The following is a 6,052-nucleotide window of genomic DNA, read 5'->3' on the forward strand; positions in this document are numbered from 1 at the left end:
AAAAAAAAAGGCAGTGGAAGAAGCAAAGAAATACCTGGGATAGGAAAGTAAGGAAGTCCCACGGACCTAATTAGTCATTTTCCAGATGCAAACAAGTCCTGGAAATGCAGGGGGTCAGTGATTTCCAAGTCCCTGGGGAATGCTTAGCCAAGAAACATAGCAATCTATGCAGAAATGGCAACTAACCAACCTTGCTATGCACACTCCTCACTCCTCTTTCACCAGGATAGAGATCTGAGGGGGACTCAAGCAAATTCAGAGAAAACTAGACAAACTACCCACTCTAGTCAACAACAGAAGAGACAGAGATATGTGCAGAGGCAGCCATAGAAAGGCGCAAGTCAAAATATGCCAGAACACAGACAACACAGTGAGGACAGAAATAAAGATACATGGCGAGGCATGCCTCTTGACTGTCCTATCTCTTCTTCACCTTCATATCTCTCTCAGACACATCAGTGTAGCTTTATGGACTCTTGTCCTGTGGGAAACTAGATGATTACATTTATATTTCAGGATATAAGTGTATATTACACACTTATGCCAGAGTCAGAAACTCCCCATCCAAAAACTGTAACAGTTTAAATTAACAGAGCTGCTGATGCTGTTTACAATATGTAGGGAGAAAGAGAGAGAGAGAGAGAGTGGGAGAGAGAGAGAGAGTGTGTGTGTGTGTGTGTGTGTGTGTGTGGTGATCATTGCATATCCCCAAAAGAAACTCAGCTATCTTGGATCTAGTCCCCTAATTTTATAAGTTTTGGATATTTTTTGACACTAAGACTGCAGCATTGTTTACAACTCTCTGTCTTTTAACTGAGGATTCAATTTAACAGACATACTGAGCAGCCACATGGTGCAAGGCTCTACAGGGCATACACATATGTAGGCAGTAGTGTTCCGGTAGACCAGCATTCCACAGAAAGAGACTTGATTTATAGCATTTGCTTATGTTTTTTTGGTAAAAGTATTCCCACCATGGCTGATTTCAAGCTACCAGTGGTTTAATAACTGAGGCTCATTAAAATCTTGAATATTTAGCATCCCCGGGTCTAGCATTTAAGAATGAGGAAATCCGGCCAGGCATGGTGACTCATGCCTGTAATCCCAGCAGTTTGGGAGGTCAAGGTGCACAGATCACAAGGTCAGGAGATCGAGACCATCCTGGCTCACGTGGTGAAACCCTGTCTCTACTAAAAATACAAAAGATTAGCCGGGCGTGGTGGCGGGTGCCTGTAGTCCCAGCTACTTGGGAGGCTGAGGCAGGAGAATGGTGTGAACCCGGGAGGCGGAGCTTGCAGTGAGCAGAGATTGCACCACTGCACTCCCCTCTGGGCGACAGAGCGAGATTCCATCTCAAAAAAAAAAAAAAAAAGAGGAAATCTGAGGTACCCAAGACAACAGCCAGCACCAAGTGTCAGCTCTGTGTGTGAAACCATGTTGGTCCTTCCAGCCCAGCTGGCCCTCAGCCAAAGTATGTCCAGGGGAGACCAGCACCATAATCTCCCAGCCAAATCAAGGAATCATGAGAAATGGTTGTTGTTTTAAACTACTACATTTTGGGATGATTTGTTACACAGCAATAGTTAACTGATACACACATAGTAGAGACTGCCTGAGGGAGGGTCAGTTTCTAGAAAAGCAGGAGCCTTTTTTGGCCTTCTTCTCTGTTAAGTTCCCAGGCCTAGTCACAAGCTTTCTGAGAAATTTCCATCCTTCTGTTTATTACGTCAAGACTTCCTAGACACGTGGTACTAAATGCAACCACTGGCAGCTCTTATGCTCTTGCCCCTTTGAATGTGCTGCCAGTCCAACTTTTAATCAGACTGGGGGCTGAACAAAGGAAAGATAATATTTACAGGCAGTTGTTTTAGGAAATTTTGTTTTCTTGAAAATTAGGCTTGATGATTTCATCAAATGAAAGGAATAGGAAACACTGTAAGTGAGACTACCTAAGGCAGACGGAACATTTAGCAATGTCCTCCTCGTCTGTTTCAATATCTCATCTGGATACTGACATTTCTTATCTGTCCGACCATCAGAATTAGACTCTGAATGTCTCTAACTGATTTGTTAAATATTGACTTGATATAGTAGCAAGGAGCCAGGGTCCGTTTTTTTCCCACGACACCCCATTCCTAAAGTTAGTATTTTGTGCAGGTGATACCCTCTCTTTATGAACACTTTTGCAGAGCAAGCCCCAGTTGGACTCCTCTAGGGGATTTTCCTACTAAAGATTTCAAAAGATAAGATCTACCTCTTTGGCCTGTGTACCTTTATCATGTGTGAAATACTGGTAATTTCAAAGTATCAGGGACCAGGGCAACGACAACAAAAAAACTCTTCAAAACATCCATTTCCTAGAGAAAAGCTAGAAAATTATTATTACAGCCCGGGCGCAGTGGCTCACGCTTGTAATCCCAGCACTTTGGGAGGCCGAGGCGGGCGGATCACAAGGTCAGGAGATCGAGACCATGGTGAAACCCCGTCTCTATTAAAAATAGAAAAAAATTAGCCGGGCGTGGTGGCGGGCGCCTGTAGTCCCAGCTATTCGGAGAGACTGAGGCAGGAGAATGGCGTGAACCCGGGAGGCGGAGCTTGCAGTGAGCCGAGACCACGCCACTGCACTCCAGCCTGGGCGACAGAGCGAGACTCCGCCTCAAAAAAAAAAAAAAAAAAGAAAAGAAAATAATTATTACAAAAGCCAAGACAGTGTTTTCTCCTGGGAGGAGAGAGAGGGCTAATGGGGGTGAGGTGCCATGAGGGAGAAGCCTTCAGGTCATGTTCTAATTCTTACCCAGGTAGTAGGTCATATGGTATTTGGACTATAATAATATTTTTAAGCATCTGTGCAATTTTATGCTTTTTGTGAATGAAGGCTTTATTTCACAATAAGAACAAATAACCAATTTAAAAGTAATGCATTCTGCATTCTGATTTCTTATTGTATGAGCTGGGAGCTTGTTAGAAATGAAGACTCTTGAGCGCACCCCAGGCCTACTGAACCTGCTGATCCCCAAGTGGTTTGTCTGGACATTGAAGATTGAGCAGCACTGACCAAGATTAAAAGACAAGTCACTAGTTCCAAGATATTGGAAAAGTCACATTATCCTTATGCCTATGTCACATCTGTAAAATGGGCGTAATAATGCAGATCTGGCCTCCTTTCCAGGCTGCTGTGAAGAGGATGTGAGATCATACATGTGAGAGCACTTTGAAAAAAACCAGTAAAGCATCGTATACATTAGGTCTTATTATTACCTTGGGATAGCGTCCTGAAAGAATCAATTGCAAAGAAGAAATCAGTTATCATTATCATCTTACTTTATACTTTCTGCCTCTGCTTTCCTGGCAGCTTCGTGCTTCTGGATTCTGCTCTGTCAAAACTTGCTTTCCTCCCTGCCTTGAGGGTATTACCAGTTTCACAACAGATGCAAGGTCAGCCATGCCCTTTGCAAGGTCTCTGGAGCAGATTACGTCTTTCAAAAGGCACTGGAGTCCCCAATTTAACTTTCTGACAAATCAAATCCATATGTTTGGCTAAGCCTGTTGTATGACAACAGCGTCTGGTCTCACCTGGGCTGAAGCTGAGCTCCAGCAGGAACCGGGAACACCAGGCAGGCATCAGATGCTTTCAATTGTTCATGGCTCTTGGCTTTAATTTATTTTAATTTTTTTGAAGTTTAAAAAAATTTTATTTTATGTGCAGAGAGCTAGCAGTGGTTTCTTTTGTTGAGCAGCTGTCTTGGATAATCCATTCAGGGAAGATCACTTAGTCCAACTTGATGAAGGCTATAATCCCTTCCATTCTGATGGAAACACGGGTGGCACATATTGAGGTTATATTCCCAGATCAAACCTGCTGGTTTGACCAGACACAGCAAGAGCAAGAACCCTGGCCAAATTTTCTAGGGTAGTTCCAGCAGAGCTGCTGATGACACATCTCTGAAAAGAGGGCAGTAATTCTGTGCTCTGCACATTGTAAGGACTCAAAAAAATTGTTGGTGATGAATATGTGCATTATTTCAAATATGACATTCAATCTTCTCAACTTCAAAAGATAAAAAACAAAACAAAACAAAACAGGTCCAAATGGACTGGTAACTAAAGCACTTATTGGTGAGGCTTGCCTAGGTTTTCTCTCATTAGGGTCCTTCTACTGAGTTTCAGGAGTTGACGTGATGTTGATATTTTAAGGATGCGGTACTTAAATGCTAGACATTCAGATTTTGTGCTTCATTATTCATTCATCTCAACACATATTGGAAGGCCAGTCTGCACCAGGTTATATACCTGGTTGTATTTGTGTTCTGTCCATACAATATGGGGAGATATAGGGGTGTGTGTGTGTGTGTGTGTGTGTGTGTGTGTGAATGTGTAATTGTTTTTAATGACCATATTAAAAGAAAAAAAAGAAAAGAAAAGGAAGGTGTGTGGTGAAACTGTTGAGAACTTCCCCAGTGCCTATTCCAGAGTTAGGCCCTCCTGGTCCAATCCCAGCACTACAAATTATTAGTTGTGAGACTTTGGGCAAGTTACTTAACTCATTCAGCTGGATCTAAATGTTCTCATCTGTACAACTGTGACAAAAACAGGACCCATTTACTGTAAATATTAAAAAGTTTAAACCATGTGCCTGGCATGTGATAAGGGCTCCATAAATGTTAATTTCATGATAAAGAAAGGGACTAGACATAAACTTTGGGGGCAAAAAGAACCCTATCAAACTTGTAAATGTCACTATCACGATTATTGACACTCTGTTGATGACGTTGTGCAGAAAATAATTAACGTAGCAGGCCTGAACTACTGCCTATGAAAAGGCCGGCTTGCAAGGTTGGCCCGTGGCTGGTATGTGGGAGAGAACTGAGATTTTGTGAGGGTTCCCACTATTAACTGATAAGAGTGGTTCATCGTGTCAGGCTGTTTGTGCAAACAATGTGGTTTGTGCTGAACACCTGCTTTCTTCTGGGAAGCCAGAATTTCCGTATGTGCCAGGTTGGGGCTGCCTACATGACCAGGCTCCAGTAAAAACCTCGGGCACCGAGTCTCTAACGAGCTCCCTTGGTTGGCAACATTTCACACCTGTTTTCACATACAGAACCTGCTGCTGGGGGGTTAATTTATCCTTTGTGATTTTACTGACAGAGGAGCCTTAGAAGCTTGTGCTTGGTTTTCCGCAGACTTCATCCCAGATGCCTTTTCTCTTTGCTGATTGTGCTTGTTATCTTTTTGCTGGAATAAATCATAGCCATTAGTGTTACGTGACAGTAGGCTGAGTCCTGTGAGTCCTCTTAGTGACTCATTGAACCTGGGGATGGGCAGAACTAGTTATCTCTGAATGAAACATATTTGTTTGGGAAAGAGTGGTATCACAGCATCATCTAATTTAATGTAGGTAAACAAACATATCCATTTTCAAAAAATGACCAGAAACATAGGATCTGAAAAATGTTCTTAAATGAGTAAGGGATAAAAACCCTCTAAGCAGCATTGTGTCTTCAGTGACCGTTCTCTAAAATTATAAAAATATTAAGAGTCTTTAGTGCTGTAAAAATTATACACTGTAGGCCGGGCACGGTGGCTCACACTTGTAATCCCAACACTTTGGGAGGCCAAGGCGGGCGGATCACCTAAGGTTGAGAGTTCGAGACCAGCCTGACCAACATGGAGAAACCCTGTCTCTACTAAAAATACAAAATCAGTCGGGCGTGGTGGCGCGTGCCTGTAATCCCAGCTACTCGGGAGGCTGAGGCAAGAGAATCGCTTGACCCCAGGAGGCGGATGTTGCAGTGAGCTGAGATTGCACCCTTGCACTCCAGCCTGGGCAACAAGAGTGAAACTCGTCTCAAAAAAATAAATAAACTAAACTAAAATAAAATCATACACTGTAATGTATAGAGCAGGGGTTTCCAATCTTTTGGCTTCCTTGGGCCACATTGGAAGAAGAATTGTCTTGGGCCACACATAAAATACACTAACACTAATGACATAAGATGAGAGAAAAAAAAAAAAGGCCCAAGCATAAATCTCATAATGTTTTATGAAACTTTAC

The sequence above is a fragment of the Nomascus leucogenys genome, chromosome 12 (assembly GCF_006542625.1).
Source record: "Nomascus leucogenys isolate Asia chromosome 12, Asia_NLE_v1, whole genome shotgun sequence".
Classification (NCBI taxonomy): Eukaryota; Metazoa; Chordata; class Mammalia; order Primates; family Hylobatidae; genus Nomascus; species Nomascus leucogenys.